General features: G+C 45.5%; 1 protein-coding gene across 6 annotated transcripts in view; it reads right to left on the reverse strand.

Moving 5' to 3' along the window:
* The window catches only part of MBNL2 (muscleblind-like splicing regulator 2), a 150,626-nt gene that overhangs the window by 122,695 nt on the left and 2,857 nt on the right, over positions 1–25,074 (reverse strand). The window lies entirely within an intron of this gene.

Raw genomic sequence — 25,074 nt, forward strand, 5'->3', positions numbered from 1 at the left:
GGGGTGGGGGTGGGGGTAGAAGATAATACCCTTGAGGTGTATTTACACACTTTAGAGAAAAAGATAAAAATGATTACAGTTGGTAGATGTGCAAGTTAGAGAACAAAGATCCACTTAAGAATTATTAATGTCCTTGCAGGGAAAAAAAAAAAAGGACAAATGAAACAGAAGTAAAAATTAAAAGCTGTAAGTAAAAAAATCTTGGGAGGCTGAAAAGGGAGCTGAGAAAAGGAATTTCAAAAAGATTTCCATGTCCCAGGCAAAATCAATGGAAAGCTCTGTGCACTCTAACAGTCTTGGAGACAAAGGAAGGTCCCGAAAATTATTAGCTTCTCTGCTCCAAAGAGTTAACTACAAATGAAGTCATAGCTGGCTTCCAACTTCTCTTCTTCAGAATAAATACTAAAAGCTAATAGGAAAATGTACATAAAAGTTTGAGGCAGAAACTTATTACTGCAAATAACACACTCAATCATATTATATTTCCTACATGAAAATAAAAATTATTCTCAACTATGTAAGGAACTGAAAACATAGCAGTTCCCAGGACTTCTACTTTGAGGGATATTTTTTTTCTGAAAGAAAAAAATAGGAGTAATTTTAAATCTGGGATTAAATATTTGCGTGTCAGGGTATTAATCACAGCATAATTTATGCTGGGAAAAAGAAATAATTATAACCACTGTAAGTGTAAAGTGCCAGAAATGCTAAAATAAGTTATGGTACCTTCATTTTATTAGACATTGAACAGCCCTTAAGAACCATTTTTTTTCTAATAATGTAGAATATTAGGTCCAAATGCGTACTATGTAATGTCAAATATTTTATCATCAAAAAAATAAATAAAACAAAAAATACCATTCTAACATAAAAATTCTAAAAGTGCCCCCAGGGCTTTCCATGCTTATGAACGTGTCCTTGTTTAAAACTGAACAAAAGGTCAAATGTTACGAAAGTCTAGGGATAATCACTTATAAAACATGGAAACCCTTTCCAGACCCAGCATCCTGAAATGCAAGCAACACAGGAAAACCACAATATTTTCCTAAGCCTGCGCACATTTTAGTAATTATGAATTTTGCCCAGTTAGATGATATAATAAACATATTCCATATCACAGGTTGTTGTCCGAATTGCTCAGAAATAATAATGATGTGTTACTGAGAAACAAGTCACAAGTTAAAATACAGTTTAATATTTAAACAACTTGATGTTAATTTGAGTAATTCAAACTCACACTGAGTGGGTTGTGGTAGGGGGCTGGCCAACTTTTAAGAAAAGAGATGAACTAAAAAAATGAGCAGAGTGACAATGGCTTGCAAATTGTAGCTTTCTAATAATAGTAAAATTTGCATAACACTTTATAGAACTTGGCATAAAAATGTTAAGTTATAACTGCTTATTATTACTTCTAATAATAAAACATACATAACTAACATGAAGTTAACCACTAAGGCACCAAATAAGATAGTGTTCACATTATATTTAAGATAGTTTCACCTTATCTTCACCTCCTTTGATTTTAGAGTTTAGCCTAAAAGGGGGGATTCTAAAACAAAGTATCTGAACTTTGTCATTCTTAACAGTAATTAACCATCACTATAGTCTGGATTGCACTTTAAATAGTTAAAGGTATTATGTTATGGCTTGGTCTCTTTGGGGACACCTGGCACAGGTTTTTTGGAGGATTGGCTAAGGTTTGAGGTGCACCATGAATGTGTGGAATCAACCAATCAATCAAAGCGTAATCACAGTCTTACGCTTTAATCAACTAAACTGTTCAACCATGTTCAAGAGTCTTAAACATGACTGTGAAATATTGTGAAAAGTAAATTGTTATGCAAAGAATAAATAATTACATGTTAAATCCAGGAGTAATAAATATGGGAAGGGATATTTGGCAGCAAACAACATATCTAGTGCATCATGAAAACATTAAACGAAAACAAGGTTATCTGATGATAAATTATTTTAAGTTTAGAAAGTAGGCTAAAGATTTCAATAGGTACTTGTTTCAGGCTAAATGTTTTCAAGAATCATGCACGTCTACATTTGGGGATAAAAATCACAAGTAGAGTGAATTGGTCTGCGGTCCAAGATGAACATATTTAAAATCAAGGGCATTGAATCATAATGTGACTAACCATGGAGTGACGTTGTTAATTAATCAATCATTCTGATTTTTGTCTTTCTCTAGCTTTGTGACTAATGAATGAATTGCAGAAAACATCAAGAGTTCTGACTGATTTTCTTTTGTTTTTTAAAGATTTACTCACTTATGCAAACAAGAGTTGGGCTATAGTATAGGCCCAAAGTCTGTGTGTGTGTGTGTGTGTGGGGGGGGATTCACCAGAGACAGAGTGGGGAGCAGAACAGTTAGATCCACTGATGAGGGGAGCAGCGGGAGAGACAGGAGAGGTCCGCTGAGTCATGTGGGTCAGCAACTTGCCCAGGGATCAAACTCGTGCTGTAGTGACTGCAGATAGCTTCATAGTGCTGAGATTTAATCCCTTCCACCACCATGAAGGTCCACTGAACAGTTTTCATAATAATCAAAACCACCACCCCAATAGCCAGGGCACTTTATATTTAACCCACATATTCATGTGTATGATTGACGTTCACCAATGAACAACAGAAACCACTCTGAGAGCAGATGTGTCTCCCCTAAGAACACCACGAAGGTCTATATAGTAAGGTCCTATTCGAAGAAAAAGCTAGAGACTCTTTTCTTATACCTAAGAGCATAACTCTCGAGTTCCTTTTTCAAAGGGAATCAAAAGACCATTGAGAATGTAAAAAATCAGGGCCGCATGTAAGTTTCAAAATAAAAATTCTCTGTTCTCTGAGTCTTTTTATAGTATTAATATATAGACAGGATTCAGGTGTCTATTCCTCCATATATTCTTGAACATAACGCAAATAAAGCATCCGATGGATTTTTACAAATTATCTTTTTAAAGAAACATGGTGAGCAATCTAGGAGCTCAGGTCTTAATGAAAACTTATATAATAATTACCAATAGTATCAGCTGGCATTTCTACTGAATTTCATGGAGTGAATAAAGAGCTTCCAGCATGCCCTAGCTCATTAAATTTCAGAGATAGACAATAGATACTCAAAGGATTCGTTTGGACACTGTCAGCCTGTACAATAAGAAAGAATTCCAATTACTAGTTTCATTATTGAGGCTACTCAACACTTTCTTCCCAAAATTACCATTATCAGTCTCATGTTGACCCTGTAAGTGATTCAGATTCATGATTGCCACCATGCTATTTACAGAACAGCACTAAGAGCATTAAGACGGATCCACTAGCTCTGTGATAAAGCTGACTATAACCAGCTCATAGAGCTGGTATCTGTGTCCTTCAGCAGGAAGGGAAAATCCTGTCTGGAGGAGCCTGTCCTGTCCTACAGTCTGGTACAATAGCTCTCTTTTTCTTTACAGGGTCAAAAATTCAGCAAAAGAAATTAATAAAAAGCCCTCTCAGAAAGGAAAAAAAAAAAAACTCTCTACCAGCAACTATTCTGTCCCCTCCCCTGAAAAGATAGAGACTGAGAATTTCAGAAACAGGAGTTTATTCACAGCACTTAACTAAAAGCAGGCTTCCTCTGGATTTGGAATGGAATTTACATACTGTATAAAATGGCAGGATGATATTCTGGTTTCTTACACACACTGCTGATTTTATTGGATACTTTATAGTCTTATCCTCCTATAAAATTTCCCCCCTCTCAGTTTTAGATAATTTTCTAACATAGAACTGCATTCACATTCCTTTTAAGTAAAAAGCAATGGTATGCTATTAACTTTTTTTTTTATGATTTATTTATTTATGCATCAGAACTGAGATACAGGCCAGAGGTATAGGGGTAGTGAGAGGCTTCACCAGCAATAGAGTGGGGAGCAGAACAGGCAGATCAAGGAAGTACACTGCTGAGGGGAGCAGTGGGTGGGTCAGGAGAGGTCTGCTGTGCCATGTGGGTCACCTCTGGGCTGGGGCATCGAACTCACATTAAAGTAGCTGCAGCTCGCTTGTAGTGCTGAGCTTTAACCTGCTGTGCCACCAAGGAGGGCCCACTATCAACATTTTATGATTACTAGGTTTTTGCTGATAGATTAGATAGATAGACAGACAGACAGATAGATAGACAGACAGACAGATAGATAGACAGACATGTATTTAGGACTCTCAAAATGCTTAAGATCTAGGATTCTTATTAGTGAACCTACAAGACATCACTGTAAAAGTCCTGTCTACACATGACTTGCTTATCTGAACCTCACACAGAAATTTTAGACTGCTCCAGAGAAGAGTTCTAATTAACCTTCTCATCAGGTGAACAGTCAGAACTTTCTAAATCTCATTTTTGTTATCTATAAAATGGGACATTTTGTGTGTGTATGTGTGTGTGTGTGTGTATCTCAGAGCAGCTAGGAGCATTGAATTAAAAAAAAAGTCAACAGTTTGGAAGTACTTGTCAAAGTCTTGAGATCATAGTGGGTATCTTGAAAGAGTTAGTTCCCTTCCTCTGTCCTACTTAATAATCTGCTGTTTAACTTATAAATGAAATTATGATGCTATGTAGACCTGGCTATGAACTTAAGAGTTGTTACAGTAGCAAGAAATAAAGTAACTGTTTAGTTTCTCTCAAAAAGGACAAAAATAATGACACCTTAAAACAAAATGTCATTTCAAAGAGCTTCCTCCAAATGTACAAACTCTTTCCTCCTAGCTACCCCTCTCCCCCATCACATATTCAGGAGAAAGAATAGTTATAATTTTGTTCCTCAAATTTAGTAAATATAAAGATGCACTTTAATTGGCTACAAATTCAACTTCCTTTTCTTAGGGTGTAAGTGGATTAGGATCCACCAGTCCAAATACCCTGGAGAGGAGCCCTCAATGGCTAGATTTAGCACAGCGCTGGGATACCTGGTGGAACTCTGCATCATCCAGGCTGAGCCGGGGCTGGCCTGCAGGTAGACCTAGGCAGCCTCCAGGCTGGTCCTGCAGCCTGGTAACTGTGTAATCAGCTTCCCAGAAGTTACTATCACTTTGCAGTCTGTTCTAGAAATAGGTCTATAAGAAGTCCAACTTTGTAGCACTTTGGAAGGACCTAGCCAAGGTTAATAACTGGATGCCACCCAGAACCCCTTCCCACCTTTCCAGTCCATGGTAGGCATAACTAAACAATCTCCATCCTTGACCCTTGTGAATCTCTACTTGACACTAAAACATTTCTCAAAACATGTTTCCAGGCGTTCCCCTGTGGGTTGAAACCACCCTCAGACTAGGCTAAAGGTTACCTTTGAACTACTTATGAAAAATGGGAGTGTCCTCATTGAATAAATTAACAACTTTAATATAATTCTAATGGGAATATTTACCCTACTTAGGAGATCAAACTTCTCCAGCATTCCATTACCATTCATCTGAATACCTGTAATACCACTTATAAATCATTCTTATCTCTTCATTAATAATAACTTCTTAGGAGCCATTATTAGATAAAATACTCCTGGCCAGTTCAAATTGCTGTATGTCATTATAATTAATAAACGTGTACATCCTTATGAATAGTCTATAATTCAGGCTCTTTGGTAATTAGATTGAAATGAAGTTTTATTATATGTCAAGTTCATTTATAATAATAGTGCAGAAATGGAGGCTGACCCCAGTGCAGACCTGGGTATCTTTCACCCAGATAAGCCTCTGTTTTTATGGGCAGTGTAAAGATGTACCCAGAACTGATGTCTTCAAAACAAGCGCTGGGGAACAAATGTCTGATTCTTTGGTCAGTGCACATCAGCAGCAAAACAAACAGGCCATTATATTTGTGGCAAAGAATGAGATTACGAAGTCAAGGAGGAACAAGGCTCGTTATCAGCAGGTCTACATTGTAAAAGAAATGCACAAAAACGCTGTTAATACATGAAAACTCAAGTCCTGTGGTTCTCAGTGAACTTCAGTATTTGGCGGGGTCATCGTCCTGAATATAAGTGGACTTGCCTGTATTCAAACTTCCATTATTTTTCTTAGTAGGTCACACATCCTCCTTTCCCCCCCATATCCACCGTGAGCCCATTTCTTGTTTTCTCTCCATATCTCTAGATTTATGGCTTGTGAAGTTGCCGTCTGCGTTTACTGCGGACTGCTAAGAGGCTCATGATGTCTGAAATGTAAGCAAACTTACATTCATGGCCCCTATCACCGGTAGGGTTTTTTCTTTGGGCGTGGGGTAATCTTTGAAAGACGCTAAACATAACTAAAGAATCACACTGGAATTTTACAAGCATTTCTATGACCTAATCCTGTAAATTGGCCTTTAAACGCTGAGGAATTTTGAAACCACCAGTCTCCAGTGTCATGTGAGATGAATTGTTGTTTAATTTCGTCACTTGCAGACCATCTACGGGGCGCGGGAGGGGGGAGGGCTACAAGAGGGTGAGGTTCCTTTCCTGGACTTTCTGAAGTGTGACTGATGGATGAGGAAGGGGAACTAGCAGGAATGTGGACACAACATTTACTCTGCCCCCTCTTCCTGGTGCTTCTGATAAAAGTTACAAGACCTCTTCCGGAGATAAAGTCTCAGTTATCCCACCTAATCCACACTGGTTAAAACAGGCTCCTTTCTGGGCACCCACATGATGCTACTTGCTGGCAAATTAACTCTTCATTCATGTGTTTTTCCCTTGAAGGTTAAGGAGGAAAGAAGAAAAAAAAAAAAAAAAAACCAAACCAACGATCTAACTGCCTATTAGTTTTAGTTTACAGATGAGACTTGGTAAGTCTCAAAGCCACTAATTAGAAGCATGCTAATTAGAAGGCGATGGTGACACGTCTCCCTTTCTTGGCTTACGGTCACGTGGTGCTTCCTCAGAAGCCCCTTCCGAATGTCCTGACTAGGAAAGCCATTGCCAGCACTGTCCCTACCCAACTGCTCCAGAGGGCCATTCTCCCTCCTGCCTCCTACCCGCCTCCCTTGCAGTCTCCGGGTCCTGGACGTGCACTTTGGTGCTGTCCTGCTTTGGCAAGGCCATGCGCTGACTGAGCCCGGATCAGGCTCTGTGGCCTTCCCAGCTCAACATGCCGAACAGCAGCTGGGTGCTCACCTAGCGCTTGCGGACTGACCTAGTGATGAAAGGGACAATCCAAAGGCAGCCTATAAGAAAATTCAGGATCTTTGATTTTTTTTTTTTATCCTCCAGAGTAAACTGAAATTTCCACCTACTTAAGCAACAGTGGAAACTGATACGTTCAGGGAGCATGGTCCCGGGGCCCAGCTTTTTACCTACATCAACAGCGCCCTTGCAGGCCATTGTGCGGGCTATGCCCTGGGGGAGGACAGAGGACAGGCAGCTTCAGGTCAGGGCAGTGCCCGGCGTAGGCCAAAGGATAGTTTCTCCTCAAGAGCGGCCACTCAGCCAGGGGCTGAGGGTGGTCGGGAAGACTGGCCCATGACTGAGCACACGCGCCCCCCACCCCGCCCCCTCAGCCCTTCATTCTCCTTCCACCAGCCAGCATCACTCTCAGGGTAAAGTCAGTGCCACTTACAGCAGCACCCCCCCCCAGCCCCAGGCTTCACTGTGCTCAAACTGTCAATCAAGCAACACAAAGAAGCAAAAAGTCCTGTTCCTCAAGCTCTTTGCGCCACTCCTAGGCACCCCCACTCCCACGCCAGGGACTCTAGGGAATTCTTATCTCTCCTCATGTTTACTGGCATAAAATGTTCCTCTTTTAGACCCTAAAGTCCTTGGGGGGGTTAGGAACATCCTGAACACTACTGTGTTTCCCACGGGGCCCAGGACATGTACCAGGCAGGCGCTGGCCACACCCCGCAAAGTCAGAACCTCAGACAAGATGGGGCTTGGGGTAGAAGACAGCAGGTGGCTTCCGCCTTCCGCACGCTCACAACTGGTACACGGTGGCGCTGCTGCCTAGTGGTGGACCTGGGTGCCAAGCCCCTCAGTCCCATCAAGGGGCTTCATCCCAAAGGGCAGGGGCCCCGCGGAGAGACGGTCCTGCCTGGCCAGGGCTGTGTCTCAGGGGCTGGTGGGCCCTGAGGAATCAAGAGATCCAAATACGTGCGCCAAGTGCCTGCTGCTTTTCTCTGCCCAGATGTCCTCAGAGCAGGAAAGGACATAAGGAACTGACCTTCAGGGTGCCCTAGCCACAACTTGCCGTCAAAGTCTCTGGAGTCCGGCAGATGAACTTCATGTTCATCTGAACTCCATGTCCCTGCAGCAACCGTGGGCGAGGAAAGCACCGTCCCCAGTTTGTGGGAACAAGGGCCCAGCCTGGCCTTGCAGCTTCAGGAGGCTTCGGAAGTGCCCTGAATCAGGCAATTTCCTCTCTGTGGAGCCCCATGTGTGCACACAATCACTGCTCATTTCCTCCCTTTGCCTTTTGTTTGAATGGTTTCCTTCAGTAGGGCACGTCTTCCGCTCTCCTTTGCGCTTATCTAAATCCGGGCATCCTTCTCAGCTCAAAATCCAGTCCAGCTGGAGTCAGGCCCAACGGGCCTCACTGTGGTGGCTGCGCCCTCCTTCCCCTCTTAGACCGAGCTCTGGGCATCTGAAGTTTGTCATCAGACAGGCTATGTCTCTGGGTTCTCTGCCGTCTTCTGTGGTGTGAACTGACGTGCGCGTGAGGGCTGGTGTGGAAGGTACGTGTGTGCACACGTGTGTCAGCACTTGCGCAAGTCGCTGGCTGGGATCGTCTTCGCTCTGCTTGCTTTAAGTAGCACCAGAGTACTAGAAACGCTGTTGGATTTTAATCAATACTTCCTGAACACAGGGAAAGCGAGCGTCTTTTGAAAATGATCCACAATGGACTTGAAGATGTGCAGATAGACTTCGATTTGGAAACGTGTAGACATCTTTCTCAATGGAAGGCTGAAACAGACTCTTCTGCCCCAGCAGATCGTAAATTTCTCCTTGCGTTCCCTCCCTGAACTTTGAGTTTATTTTTCACATACTGTTCTGATTTCTCCCTGGCTCCAATGGACTTCGTGCCACACTTCTTTCCCCGTGTGTGTGTGACCCACATCCCATGAAGTAGCAGCAGCACCTAACTTGTGAAAGTGTCTCTGCTGTCGATGGGATCTGGGTGTGGGGGGGAGAAGACACGTGGTTCTGCCTCTCCGGTGCAGGCAACTGGGTCAAGTCGCCAGGAAGGAAGACGTGTACGGCTGCAGGAAACACCTTGGAGCCATCCTTGCTTATTTATTCTCTGAGCAACAAAGGGGTCAGTCTTCCTCAGGGATCAGAAGAGCAGAGTGCACTGGCAGATGTCAAGAGTGTTTCTTACCCCAGAGGAAATCCACTCATTCATTCACTCACTCATTCATTCATTTCCAAAAATTAAGTTCAGGAGTTTGGCCCCAATATGAGGCAGTTGCCATCTGCTTAAGTGACCTAAAAACAGGGGCCAGAACCAATTCTATCTGTGCCAAGACAGCTTCAGGCATGAGTTATCACAGAGCTGGGGTAAGTGCTCCATTTTCACACATGCACTGTGCGAGACTTGTCAAAGGTGGCCCGTCCTCATTCCTTTACTCTGGGGTGACATGCTCCAGTGTCTTTCCATCCTTAAAAAAAATATATCTAAGGACTCCTAAAATCTGGCAGAAACTTATTTTGTAGAACAGAAAGCTTTCTTGCAAATTCTACTGTGAAACAACATTATGATGAGGGAGAACAAGACTTTAAGAAATGGCAGAAATAATTCCTGGGGTTGTTTGGAGGGTCTGTAGCATTGGGGGAATTAGTCCCCCAAGATCTTCACGCTCACTGAGAGAAATATCTCCTAAATGGTATGTTCTGAGTATTTATTCCATACAATGCAAAAATTTCCTTAGGTGATATTACATAACCCAAATCATCACTTAGTGAAGTGGATCCTATTACTCTAAATTTTAAAGATGAGCAGAATGTGATTCAAGTACATTGTGAAATCTACCTGAAGTCCTGCATCTTCTCTGAGGCAGAACTGGGCTCTGGATGGAGGAATGTGGTGTCTTAACTCCTGTGTCAAGAGATCTGGCAATCATCTGTGTTCAGATCACTTGCAATAAATGTGAACTCCTGCGCCCCACCTGGATGCCCCAAGTCAGAAGCTCAGGGGCTAACAAGCACCCTCAAACTCTGTGCACCAGTGAAGCCAGTGTTTGAAGTAACTGCTAAGGGCTTTTGACATGACCTCAGAAAGAAAATACAACTTCTTTCTTCTCCTGTGGTTAGGGTGGGAAGTGAAATGTAACGGATAAATAGGACTGGTCCCAAAGGTTTCAGAAGCTCATTCTGACCTTGACTATGTGTATCCCTGTCTTGCACTTAATTTTCAAGTAAGCAAAGAGGCCAATTCATTCTGTAAGATGCCCTGTCCTTTTTGTGCAGTCAAACATAACCAGGAGTCTCTGTTCCTTTTAAGCAACTAAAAGTTATTTTTAAAGTTAGTATGCTCCAGATAACTTCCAAGTTTATGGATTCTGAGCATCCTCTCTCTGGCTGTTACTTCTATCAGCCAAACATTTCTGAAGTTAAAATTGAAAGAAGAAAAAAAAAGGCGAGGGGAGGGGTCAGGTTTAGCTGATTTCCCTTTATCACTAACTTCACCAACACATGTGTGGTTCCTGGGGCAGCGATGGGGGGAGAGAGCAACTGTAGTCTCTTTTCATCCATAATAGAAACCGCTGGACTGTGGATTTTTTTAAGCATGAAGCACTGCTAATAATCATCTACGGAAATACCTGTCTCCATAATGGCACTACAATCACACAATTGCATACTTCAAACATTTATTGAGCATCTACTATTTACCGGCATTGGCTCAAGATCAAAATGCGGATGTCTATGACAGGGAGAGCTTAACACTCTTCCACGTGTGACATCTATGTTGGCAGATTTTGTTGTTTGGGAGAAAAATACTAGGCTCAAGAGTTATCTGTGGGCTAAACCCAGTGAGAAGAAAAGCTAAAGGAAATGACAAAACAGCAAAGGTGCAACAAAGAACACCACGATACAGCACTTTAAAAGGAAGAGGCAGTCACTGCATTCTAGGGGAGCCTGGAATGACCCAAAGCTCATCTTTAGTTAATGAGGCACAGATGAAGTTTGTGGGCCTCTTCCCCTAGTGACTTTGAATGAAGCGGGTCCCTTCAAGCAAAGGCCTTTGGAAGCTTCCCTGGGAAAGCACGTAGACTCAGATTTCCACCTTCCTTCTACTTTATCTAACATTTTCTACCTTTCCTATTAGAGCAGCGTCAGAACTGCTCCTCAAGTTTTCAGAAACCCTTTATTTCTTGAAGTTGGCTTTTTTTAAATTAAAGATTTATTTATGCATGCATACGAGAACTGGGCTACAGGACAGAGATGGGGGTGGGGTGAGAAGCTTCACAGCGTGGGGGTCAGAACAGGCAGATGCACTGAAATACACTGCCGAAGGGAGCCGTGAGGAGACAGGAGAGGTCTGTTGCATGGGTCAGCTCCCTGGCTGGGGATCTAATTCATGCTGCAGTAGCTCAGGATAGCTTCACTGTGCTGACACTTAACCCTTGCCCCACCAGGGAGACCCTCAGAAGCCCTTTCTCCAGTGGCCACAGCTCGCCATTCTTTGTGGCCGCCTCCAGCCAAAAACTCCACCAGGTGCTGGTGACTAGCCTAGAGGACCCAATGGTACCGTAGCCCTGCTTCCTCTCTGCATACCTCCAGCCCTCCTGGGACCTGAATAGTCCACGTGCCCTCCCTAAACATGCAACTTGCCGGGCCCCTTCCCAGTCACCATTCCCAGGATCTCCATGGTCACTTTGATGCCATCATCACTACCACACATCATGGGCCTAGGCTCAGTCCTGGTCTTTCCAGACTTTCTTTAGGATTCAGCATTATAACGCATTCCACCTGGCTCCAGAAAACCCAAGTACAGATCCATGTTAGACCACTGATCAGTGTCATTTCTCGGATATAACAAGTGACACAATCCTTTCTTACAGATGCAGAAGCATCGAGAGGTCCCGAGGCCAACACACCTCCCCCTATGATCACCTGCCATCTCTGAAATGCTCCTCACCTGGGGTTTCTATCCCAGGGAAATCCCACTACATGTAAACAATGCCCCAAGACAGTGCTACCAACCATTTTCTGGTTCACATTTATTATTTTGTAGCTCGACTTCTGTGATGATTTCGAATCCTGCTCCGTGGGACGCATTTGGCTGCATCCCAAATGTACATCTAGCTCTGAACCCTCCAGAAGCCTAGGCATGCACTTCCAGGAGGACATTCCAGCCTTACCTCAGCCACCTCGTGGTCAAACCAAACTCATCATCTCTGCCAACCCTCTGTGTGCTTCTGTCATCAGCACCAGTGCTATTTCTATTATTCATGGTCTCAGGACACATGGGCTCCCTCCCTACCCCCTGGTTTCAATAAATCCTGCTGGTGCTCCTTGGAATTTGCCTCTCCTCCTGCCTGGTCCTCCTGCCACTGTGCCAGCTCACACTTCATGACTTCTGAGCACTGGAGTTCTCTGCCCCCTCCGTGCTCACAGCCTCGAGAGCTCTCTAAAGCAGTGTCTGACCCCATGACCCCATTCCTCACCTGTACACAAGTATTTGGCGACTCGCTGTATCCTTGCAATAACGTTCACAACCCATAGCTTTGCCCTCAGGATCTTCTACAACCTAGTCCATGCCAAGCACTGTAGCTGTGCCCCTGAGCTGTTTCTGCTCCACAGAAACTCAACTGGGAGCTTCCCTAAGGCACAGCATGGCAGAATTACTCTTCCTTCTCAGGCAGGTCAGACGCTTTCTTCTCCAGGAAGCCTCTCCTGGTCACCTGGAAAGCAGATTATTAACAGAGCACCTAAGACATCCCTTGTGACAGAGATTACCTCCACTGTTCTGATCTATTTCCATCAATTTCAGAGAGGAAAGGAAACGAAGATAAGATCATAACCCTTTAAGGTGCACACTTCAGCAAATGTTTCTGTCCCCAAGAAAACTTTGCTAATTGTTATCTGCAGAGCAGGTAACAATTACATTAACAGTGACCAACCCCCTTCCAGCAGCTGTGTGCAGGGCATTTCCAGAACAACACTTTGCCAAATATTCACAGAACTTAAGACTTCTAGATCACCCTGAATTGTGCCAAGCAGGAAATCAAAGCTCCAAGCAATCAGGCTTTGTTCATCCTCAGTAGCAGAGCCTGGGTTCACATTGATTTCGATGACCTGCAGCTCTGGATTTTTGGCTTCCGTAACCTTCCATATTTATGTATTATTTTGGAGAGCTGCCCAACCTTGACTTACATGCACCAACAAATCTAGGGTTACACGGTGGGAAAGGGCAAAGGGCACCAGCCACTATGGCCCCCAGTATGTTCCTTCCACTAGTCTTCACTGCCAGAGAGAAAACACATAATCTGAAAGGAAAACTTTCATGTGCTTGTAAAAAGAAGAAAAGTAGGAAAAAAAAAAGAAGAAAAGTAGGTAGAGAAGAGATATTTTGTATGCCATAATGGCTTTATTATTATTATCATCATCACTGATGATTTCCTTTCTTTTCAAGTCTGAAGTACCAACTTCCTGCTGGCCCGTGGGAGGACAACATGACCCTTCATGGTTCCCCTTACCAGGGGGGTGGGGTTACCCCACTGGAGGCCAGGAGGGCAGAGGGGGGAGGCATGAGGAGGGACAGAAGAAGGGGACAGGAGCTAACTCCTGAACTGTTTTTCCCTTCACCTTAAAACAGACAGTGCCATGGGCCCTCCCTGGTGGCGCAACATGTTAAAGCACAGCACTGTGAAGCTTGCCGCAGCCACTTCACGAGTTCGATCCCCACCCCAGAGGTGACCCACGTGGCACGGCAGACCTCTCCTGACCCGCCCGCTGTTCCCCTCAGCAGTACACCTCGTCCATCTGCCTGTTCTGCTCCCCACTCTGTCTCTAGGGAATCCTCTCACCGCCCCGTACCTCTGGTCTGCATACCAGATCTGTATGCATAAATACATAAATCTTAAAAAAAATATTACCAGGTTACCAGGTACCTTTTAAAGACGGTTAAAGCTAGAGGAGAACACATTTCCTCTATGTTCCACTCACACAATCTTCCCAAAGTGAACACGGTCATATAACCCACAGCCAGACCGAGAAACAGCCTGTTAGCAGGACCCTGGTCACCCCACAGATTCCCACTGCAGCAGCCGCCTCGCCCCCTTCCCCAAAGGCTCACTTCCCTCCCTCACTAGCCAGGCACCTACTAGTCAGCTACATTTTAAGTGAGCCCTTTGGCCGTTCTGGCCGGGAGAGCCTGTCTTCTTAGAAAAGCCTTTTCTGGGAGCAACCGTCATTTCAAAACAGGAAAAAAAAAAAAAAAAAAACAGAAGTGTGTGAGAAGGAGTAATTTTGTGTGTAGGAGAAAAGTGTTTCTAATTTTCAATCCAGAAAATGTGAGGGGAAGAGGAATCTGTGAAGGAGGGAAATAAGTCAGTAAATGCAGTCTTGTTCTCTTCCCCCATTAGGAGCTGGAAGAATTCCAGCAGCATGCCATTTTGAGAAAGGAAGCAAACAGAATCCCCGCCCCCACCTCTACCTGCCTCATCCTCGGGCAGGGCAGAGCAGCTCCTATTCCCAAAGCTTTCAAATATCTGGATAGGTCAATGCTTATTATTTAACAGCGAAATGTTCACCAGAAGTCTGATGTTGTATTGAACATATGGTTTTGATTTTTGTCTTCTGTTTTTAACCAGTGAGCATGATGGAGAGTGTCACCAACCTAACTCCAGGATTTGCTGTGTTCTGCCAAACTGTAATGGGAGACTAACTCCCATGCCCCTTCCGCTGCGCAGCTTGGAGTGGGGGTGGGGTGTGACCCAGGGAAGAACCACGGGCTGAAATGCAAAGGCAGCCAGAAAGCCAGGGCCACAGCCAGCGCCACGCCAGAGGCTCCAGGATGGTTCTGACAAAGCACACAGTACCCTCCCAGGACTTTCTACACAACCAAGCTGGAAGGAAGAGATCAGGATGTCAGACAAAATTCACAGCTGCAGAACAATTAACTCAAGACCCAACTTGCATTAGATTGAGAGAAGCCACATTAACTCTCGTATCCACAATGTTTCGAGTGGCACCCGTTGGGTCGCTGGCTGTCAATGTTTCCAAAAATAATCACTCTTCTCAAATGTTTTTTGGATCAATTATTTAGTGTGGTCTGGTTTCTACCATGTAAATTTTACCCAAGGTTGGCAGGGAGGGGAGAGGAATTTAGACTCCTTAGTGGGCAACTATAAAATTTGTAGTTTTAAAATAAAGGCCAAAATTTCAGCATTCCCGGGCGCTGGCTAGGTTTATAGGACATCAGTAAAGCACGTGGTAAAAGAAAAAGAAAAAAGAAACAAAAAAAGGCAGGGCTTGTTGACAGCACAGGGCCCGAGGGTCTTTAGGTTAAATATCAACCTGGGAATTTTCCTACGTAAAACTGGAGGGTTTGTCTCAACTCAGTTTGTCTCAACTCACGTTTGAATGCATTAGAACAGGCTTTTTCTAGATGAAAACCTGACCAACTAGTTGGGGAAATGGTTTACTAGCCCTCCTGCCCCGTCTTTGCTCAGGCCTGAGTAGGCCTGAGTAGGCCTGAGCGGAACTGAGGTTTCTCCAGGACAGAGGGTAGGTGCGAGCAGCCTTCTGCTGACTGGAGCTAGGATTAATTAGCTCCTTCGGTGACCTTGGCATCTACTGGTGGGGGAGTGTGTCTCTCAGCTGCTGAGGACTATGCTGAGAGCCACAGAGACACCCAGGAGAGGACACAGAGCTACTGCTGAAATGATCACCATTTTGTGAAGCCAAAAAGAAAACCCCAAAGGTACATTTTAGCTCTGAAAACTGCCTTCATGTGGTATTCAAATTGTGTGCAGGTAATCTATACACCTACATCTCTACCTACACGTGTATACACATATGGAAATCTCTAGCTATCTCTATCTGTATCTAAACGTAAATCTCTATAGCTACCTACAATAATTATGCATCTATATTAATACATGCATCTAGATACAGCTACATACATCTATAGATACAGATTGATATGCATCTGTATATATTAATCAATAAAACAATCTCTACACACACATAGCTATACAAACATTATCCATCACCTACTGATCATACCTATCGTTTCTCATCTTTCTCTCTAAGGAACTGTCCTACCTACCCACCTGCCTACCTACTGATCGATCATCCCCTACAGATAGTTCTGCCAGTCAGTGCCCAGCCTCTGTGAATTATTTCTGGAGTTACCTAAAATCTATTGCTGGGCCTAAAGCAATCTGTGCCTGCTGGAAGCTTCTGTGCCCCTCTCCTCACCTCCGTCCATCAGCTTTTCTCTGCCGCGCACAGGCCTGAACAGAGCTGAGGAAATATGCAGACTCCTGTCCCTTTCTCCAAACAGGTTGCTCAAGGTTGAAGCGTTAACAGTGACGAGGCCCAGACTGTGACACAACGGCCAAGAATACTCAGTGTCCAGACTTGCACAAACAAAAGCTTTATATCCTGAAGGGGTGGAGCCAACGGCTACTCTCAGTGGAAACTCGGTTACTGTCTTTAAGTGTGTGAAAGTGCCTTCCTGCTGCAGAGCTGTGTGACTAGCTTAGGGTCACTCACTCCAGAGGCCTGCACAAGGGCTGAGAAGGGAAGGCCACCGGGAATCCTATTTTGGTACCAGGGAGAATTTTATAACAACATTTTACAGTTGCATGTGTACAACCCTGTGTCATGAGGTAAGGCTGTCCAGTCAACAGAGGTAGGGAGTGCCTCTTGCCAGTCCTGAAGTAGGAAGCAGACTTGCTTCGTGCTAAATGGCGCCTCCCACTCCTTCCAACCTGGGGGTCCCTCCGACTCCCATCATCTATGGTGGATTTGTCTGTGGAGTAGATCTCAGAGAGCCGGGCACTCTGAATCTCCAGCACTGAGAAACATCCCTCCGAGGTGCTGAAAGTCCTGATACGGGAGCACCTAAGGGAATACACATGCAGCTGGGAGAGCAGGTCTTGGGAAGTCAAGAGTTAAAGAGTCCAAAGCTCTCTGTAGGTCCCAGCAGCCCTGAGGCAGCTAGTCCCTTTGATCCGCCTCTTAATTGCAGCTACTTGCAACAGGGAACTTTAAAGAAAAGCAAAAGGAAAACTCTAGAGATAGGGTTAGTTTTGCTTCCTGAGGGGATGGTCTTTGTGGTGGTTGCCAGAAAGCTGATACTTCGGGGTTTAAATGATAGACTTCTGGGGGGCTCCACTGTACTCTCTAGAACCCCAGACTCCTCAGGCATCACACTGTGCCATTGAGTAGGGGTGCCAGACATAGCCAGACGTAGCCTTGGCAGAGGTAAGAGAACCCAGAGCATATAGCTCTGCTTCAGGAACAGTGAGAGCAAGGCAGCGAGCATCCCAGAGAGCTCCTTAGTAGGCTCCCAAATCCTTGAGCAGGTCAAGAGAAACACACAGGCCTTGGCAGAGACTGGGGGGGGGGGAGGCAGGAACCAAAGAAAAGAGCAGCGGGAAGTCACGGAGAAGAAAAGGGATTTCCAGGAATTCTCAGGGAAGCAGAAAAGGCTGCACCACCAAATGTGTCACTTTGTTCTGGCCTCCTAGCTGGCCGGAGCTTTTACACACGCTTTATTTAAGGGATCTCTAAGCCTAGATTCACCAAGGCCTTTGAGTTCCTACACACACACACACACACACACACACACACACACACACACACCGGAGCTTACACGCTTTATTTAAGGGATCTCTAAGTCTAGATTCACCAAGGCCTTTGAGTTCCTACACACACACACACACACACACACACACACACACACACACACACACGCTTATGGGAGATGCAGGAACAAGGACCAACAAATCACAACCAATAATGGAGAAGAGGCAGTCCTGGCCTCTTCCCAAGTCCCTTTGTGAGTGGAATTCCTGGCTAAAACCAAACCCCCGCCTGCACAGTAGGCCTGTGATTGCTTGTTTGTGTTCCAGCTAACTAGTGAATTCTGTTAACAGTATACACAAATGCCCACAGACCTCTTTTTGAAGCACCACTGAGGGCTACCAACAGGGTCTCTTCCTGCTCTGTCACCTGTCACTGTGCCACTGTGGTAGGTAATTCATCCTCCCTAGTTTTTAGTTGTGTGTGTGTGTGGTTTTTTTCTTTTTGTAAAAAGGCTTAACAAGGGCCCTCCCTGGAGGCACAGTGGGTTGGAGCTCAGCACTAAGAAGCTACGCCAAGTCAGCATGAGTTCGATGCCTGCCCTGGAGCTGACCCACATGGCGCGGCAGACCTCTCCTGGCCCGCCCGCTGCTCCCCTCAACCGTGTACTTTGTCATTCTGCCTGTTCTGCTCCCTGCTCTGTGTCTGGTGAATCTTCTCACCCACCACACCTCTGGCCTATACCCCAGTTCTGTGTGCATAAATAAATAAATCTTAAAAAAAAAAAAAGGCTTAATTGAGTTGATGCATAGAAAGCTCTCCACAGAGTTTGGCATCTACTGGGCACTCAATAAACCAAATAAACACTTGTTCCCTTTCATTCCTAAAAGCTTATTGGTAAATTGAAAATGTATAAAAATATCAGCCATCTGTGTGTGGACTAAGTGGGCATCTGGGCAGGGAAGTCTCCCTCTAAATCAGTTTAGCTAGATTCTTGGCGCTAGGAAGAGCCACGTGAGTGACACGGGAAAATGAGGCGCTGGAGAAGAGCAAAGACAGACAGACAACAACGGGATGGACGATCTACGGCCAGCTAGAGGCGGGTCCAAGCTCAAGCCTGGCATTTCACAGAAGCTGCCCTTTGACAAGGGAAGGGCTAGCTGCCCACTCACGTTTTGATTTCTATTATTTATAAGACTTGTAACGCTAGCCTTTTTAAACCAATGCGATTTTAATTGTATAGACCACGTTAGTGATACTCCTTATAGCCTTTGGAGAAAATGGTATTATTGATGTTTTAAGGGGAATGGTGAGTTTGTCAGTGTTCCCTGAACAGACCTACCTGGGTCGTGAGGACCCTAGGCGGCTCCTCAGATTCACAGGCTCCACTTTGACCACTGTGTAGAGTAGAAAGAACCTAAGAGTGATTTAGAACATGTACTATGTAGGGAACACCCTCTCTGGAGGGCCAGTAAACAAACACACTTGCCCTCCCAGGGGGCAGTGTGCCAGTAGCTGGGGCGAGTGCTGAGGGTGTCCCTGAGCAGGCAGCCCCGGCGGCTTGCTGTGGGATGCTGGTTCAGCCTCGGCTCAGCCCAGCAGCCAGGTGAGGCCAGCTGTGTGCGGGGTTGGTGCTGGCCCAGTCTTCAGGAGAGTTCCTTGCAAACCACCCCAGTTCCACTGCACTGCGCCCTTTGCAACGATCCCTGCAGAGTCATCGTCGTGGGCCTGCAGGGCTCAGAGCTCAGGTGAGCAGTGTCTGGGCTCCTGGGAGTATGTCAGAAATGCAGGACCTTGAGCCCTGCAGCTCAAGCTACCTAGTCAGCATCTCACCTGCATGAGCTCCCAGGTGTACAGGCAAAAGACACAGCTAACTAGGTCCTAACTAGGTCCTGTGGCCCTTCACTGCGGTTCTAGCTCAGACAGTGAACCAACATTTGCCCCCAAAGGGAACTGAGTCCCCCAGTCCATGTTCCAGAGAGGGGAGACTGAACGGCAGGGGGGTGCAGAGTGGCGATGGCACCGTCACCCGTGGGACCACACAGATGGCCCTTAACAGTTCGCGCCACTCAGTTCTGGTTGACAGGTTGTTCATCTAGGGGCAGTTAGTCCCAACTTTACTTATTTATTATTTTGTGCTGGCTCTTCTTGTCCTATAGGACACTCCAGCTTTGCCCCGGCTCATCCTGGACGCTCCCTTCTTGCCAGGATTCTCAAGCACCCTCCCCTCCAGCGGCGGCAGCTGACGTCCCACTTAAATGTGCCATCACGAGCTAAAAGACACTGCTACCGACACTCGAACGCGTGGGCTCTCCCCTTCCGCCAACCCCTTTTCATGGATTGGTCCCTTCCCCCCCCCCCCACCTATTTCTGTCACGTTCCATTTATAGCACTCCCGCTAGAAACTCCAGTGTCAGTTTGGTTCTTGTAAGCTCTCGCTGGCTTCTTCTATTTTACCCCTCAAGATGCAGTCTGGATTTGCCCTTTCTCCTCCATCCTCACGCTGCCACTCTGATTCAACTCCATCCCACATCATGCCTAGAATATTTCAAATGTTTTCTGGCCTGTGGCATCATCGCTTGTTACCAAAAAATGTAACCTCTAACCCCATTCCAAGTCCCAAGCTGAATCCTCCAAAGCATTAGAGACGATGTCAGGGCCACACAAATGAACCTCAGGACGCTAGGCCCCCCACTTCTGCACTGGCCCGCTGTCTCGAACCTCACTTCCCATTGCTTCCCTACATTTCACCTCGATTCTCCAAAGCCCCGTTTCTACACTCGCCTCTGCATGCCTTCGTGTTCTTCCTCCTTCTGAGATGACCTCTAATTTTAACTTCTGTCCCCTCCAAATTTACTCTGATCACTTACCCTTAACAAAGAAAATGTTGGAATAGGATCAACCATTATAGCCACTGAAGGCTAGTTATTTGCAAATGCTCTATGCACAGAACAATACTGGGAAGTTACACAAGTTATCAAACTTACCCACACGGACGTTTTGAAAAGAGGAGCTAAATTATCTATAAGGGGCCCACCCTGGTGGCGAAACAGAGGAAAGCCCAGTACTATGACGCTATCCGCAGCTGCTTCGGCCTCAGTTTGATCCCCGGCCAGGACGCTGACCCACATGGCACAGCAGACCTCTCCTGTCTCGCCTGCTTCTCCCCTCAGCAGTGTATTTCAGTATTTCAGCATATCTGTCTATTCTGCTCCCCACTTTGTCTCTGGTGAATCCTCTCACCAACCCACACCTCTGGCTTATCGCCCAGTTCTGTATGCATAAATAAATAAATTTTTAAAAAAATTATCTGTAAGGCATAAGTTCAATTATTGCCTTTCCTTACCTAGTGAATGATCTTGCCCTAGATTTGGAGTGTAGACAATCCATTTTAGAAACATTCAACTAGATAATATACAGCCATCCAGAGCTAAGACACACACCTCTTCTCCATGAAGCCTTGTTTACTACCCCGGTCCAAATTAAGTTCTACTTTCCTGAACTCTCAGCATTTAAAATCACAAGTAGTATATCATCAATATAATATCTGCTTCACCAATACTTTTTAGCTGATTAATTGAAAGTTGCATCTAGGATGCCAGAAATTTATAGATTTTTAAAATAATTCAATATTTTAATTAAAAACATTACTGTCTTCCCAAAATTGCTTGGGCTGGGCTCTTCTCCACCATGCAACATCCATTACAAGAGAAATCCAAATCAGACTGCAATGTAATTTCATCTCAAGACTGCTTTATCTCATTAAATAGCGTGTGCATGGATTCCTGTAATTCTGAGGACTAGCTTTTCCACTTTTCGGTGATGACATTTTTTAGCACATTTTTTAGCCTCTCTCAAGTTCATTTTTTATTTAACTTATCAGACTGGGAACCAAAAGGGGAATCCTTTAGCCACGGAAAGAGATTAAGCCAAGAAACTCAAAGGATATATGCTTATCAGCCTCTACAATTATGGTTACACCTAGTATTTATGTAATCTCAGGTGAACTATAGAGCACATCTAAGATTTCTAAAATAATTAACTTCCTACTTCTACTTTGAGTTTTTATGTCTTTCTGCAAATTATTTTTATTTTCTCAGTTTTGTTTTTTTTTTTTTTAAGCTAAAAACATACTGCCTCCTACCTGGAGGAACTGGGGTCTGGTGGGGCTCATTTTAAATCCTGGTTTTGACAGATATGGCCTGTGAGATCCAGGTGTGTTCCTGAACCTCTCAGAACTTCTGTATGAACACTAACATTGTGGGGCTAACATTAAGTCTGTGAATTTCTTCTAAGGGAGGGATGAACTGCATAAGATATGTGTGCCAAGTACCTAGGTTGTCCTAGAGACCATGAAAATATTCGTTTTTTATCTCTCCCTTTAGCAGACTGGAGAGAATGCAGTGAGATGCTTGTTCTCAAGGGAGGATGGGATACTTTGCATTTTAGTTTCACTGTTGACTTTGGCACTCCCACAGTCTTCAGGCTATGTACAATCATTAGATAATTTTATGTTCTAGAAGCATCTCCCTGCCACGCAGTCACAGTCACCTGGCTACTGTGGGGGTGGACTGGGACGGGCTTGGGGCCAGTGGGGTTTTTGTCCTCCAATGCCTTCTGGGTCATCAGAACCGAGACAGTAAAGGCCAGCCCAGCCCTGCAGACTGCCTGTGGTCTGTATCTCCTTACAAGTGCATCTGGCTTCGAACAAAGTATCTGGGGACAGCAGGTAGCAAGTGACAGGCAAACAATTACCAGGAACACTTGGAAGTTTTTCCTGTTTTTCAAAATTCCAGTGCATTAACCTCTGAAAATCGAAGTGAATCAAAATCTAACAATCCAGTTTACAACTCTGGCCTCCTCCAGGAATTCGACCTAGCACTCCCTGATGGAAGTGCTCTAGTTTTAGACTCCGGGTTTTTAAAGCTCTGTTTGAACTGTTAATTGAGATAATGTCTGTGAAAGCCCTTTGTAACACAGAGGAGCTATACATATGTTAATTATCCTTCCAAAGACGTTTGTGTGCTGACCTATTCTTATCTTGTTTGTAAGTATCTTGTTCCCCAGCGATTGTGGATTACAAAGCTTAGGACCCGGACCCACAGGGTTTCCAGCTTTGGCCTCCTCCTCCCATCCTCCGAGGTGGCTGACCCCCCACTCCACCCCCCCACCCCACAGCTCTTGCAGGGCCACCAGCTTTCCGTAGATGCCCATAAACCTGTGAACCTGCTTGCCTGCCAGACCCAGAGCTGCGGCTGGGGTCGTCCTCCGTTCTTTCTGAGTCCCCCACCCCACCCCAACCGGCTTCCCCTGTCTCCAGGCTTGTCTATGCCCAGAGAAACACGCTGATTCTGGGGTTAGGGTACAAAGCAAAAGCGAACCAAAAACTTCATGTTTCAAAAGAGGTTGAATTGTGGATGAATGAGCAGAAGTTCTATGCCAACAAACTTTTTATTCCTTGCAATTTGTGATGGTAAATACCACATAGAGTATCTTAACAGGAAAATAAATAAATGAAAAGAGAGGCTGATTTTTAAAAGTGACTCTGCTTTTAAGAAAAAAAGAGAGGGGGGGAATGTTTCATTCCCTGGGTGAGGAGTCAGGTTTCCCCCCTGGAAATGGGAACCAGGAGATAACTGGCACAGAGCTCCTCAGGCACCCGGGGCTCTGAGCTGTGGGGGAGGGGCTAGGGTCTCCTCCACTGGGTGTTTAAGTCTTTCTAGATGGTTCACCCACATTCCCCAGTCACACTGGGGCTGACTCTCAGCTTCCCAGCCTGGGTGGTTTGTTCCCTAACAGCCTTGTATTTGGGGGTTTCTTGGGTGGCATTTTCATGTGTTCATTGCTCATCTCCATCTTCAGGTTTCTTAAATAGCATTTATGCTGAGAAATATGCAAGTAAAGAAAGTTCACAGGGATATCAAAACTCAAAACTCCTGCTGAGTCTACCCTCTCCTCCCTCCCCAAGATTGTCTCATAATGTGTGATAGTTAGTAACATAATAACATTATTATGAAAGACCTTAAAACTTAACAATTTTGCATCGTTCTCCACACACCCACCCCCGCACCCCCACCTTGCTTTATTTTGGATCTACACAAAGCCAGGTGATGCCGTAATGGGCTTATTCCAACCAAACAGCAAATGCCAGGGAACCCAAGAGGTGTTTAATAAACACTTGTTGACGGATTGATGGGACACACCAACCGAGGACCCCGTGACAATGCACCCTTTGTCAGCGCACGAAGGTCAGTGGGTGCGTCCATTTTGCTGCCATGTTAGGGGAGCAGGCCAGTCAGAAGCTGGTCCATCCGCCTTACTGCTCAGGTTCACAAAAGAAACCCTCTGGCCTTAAGCTTTTGCTACCTGCCTCCAGCCTCAGCGACGAGGCAGGACCACCTTCCACGAAAGCACGGAGCGGTGGGGCCCACCCTGATCCTGCCTCGGCTTCTCACAACGGATGTTTCACCACCACAACTAGCAGTGTGTACATTAAACACCCAACACAACTGTAAAACTGAGCTGAGTGAAAAAACTGAAGGAAACAACAGTATTGTAAGGAATAGCTAAAACCAAGTCTCCCTATCTCACTCCTCTACGAAAAACCAAAGCCTGAAATAGCCAGCTCCTTGCTCCCCGGGCAGGGTGCCCAGTGCCTGTCCAGAGGAGTTAACCATTCCAGCAAGGCTGCCTGGGTGCAGGCACCTTTACCCCTGCCCACATTCGAGTCCCCAAGTCCTCACTGGGCCTCAGACTGGGCCCTGGGCAGATGCGGGAAGCTCTCTCCCTCTCCCTCTCCCCTGCCCTGTCTCCTCCAGGCTCCTACGCCTCTGGCTTGCCTTTGGCCAGACAGCTTTCCCCACCTGGTTACTTGCTGACTCTGCTGTTCCTCCTTACAACCCCCCTTCCATAACAGCCCTCGCCTACTGCCCACTCGCTCCCCAGAGCGGCCAGGTTTCTCCTCCGGACACGACGGTGGCAACTGTTTCTGCCCCTGACAGCTCTCGTGCGCAGCTGCAAGATATTAAGAGCTCCCCAAACTCCATTTTCGACAAATAACATGCCCCGTGGTGTCGCCGGCACCTTTTCACGCACCCCTGGCACTGTGACCAAGCCACTTCTATGCCGATCAAATATTTGCCATTCTGGAAACTGTAAACAAATCAGTCTGCCTTTCTCCCCACCTTCATCTGTGCTCAGCAGGGAAGTGCTGGAAGAAAGCTAAACGCACAGGCAAGATGAAGCCCAGCCAGTGGGAACTGGGAATTCTCTGGGCTCCCTATCAAAATCCTCTTCTCCCACCTCTTGCTCGGAATCTTGAGTACCTGATCTTGAATTTCCATGGCGCTCCCTGAGCTGGGACTGGCTGGAAGCC

The sequence above is a fragment of the Condylura cristata genome, unplaced genomic scaffold, assembly GCF_000260355.1.
Source record: "Condylura cristata isolate star-nosed mole 26May11 unplaced genomic scaffold, ConCri1.0 scaffold00010, whole genome shotgun sequence".
NCBI classification, from domain to species: Eukaryota; Metazoa; Chordata; class Mammalia; order Eulipotyphla; family Talpidae; genus Condylura; species Condylura cristata.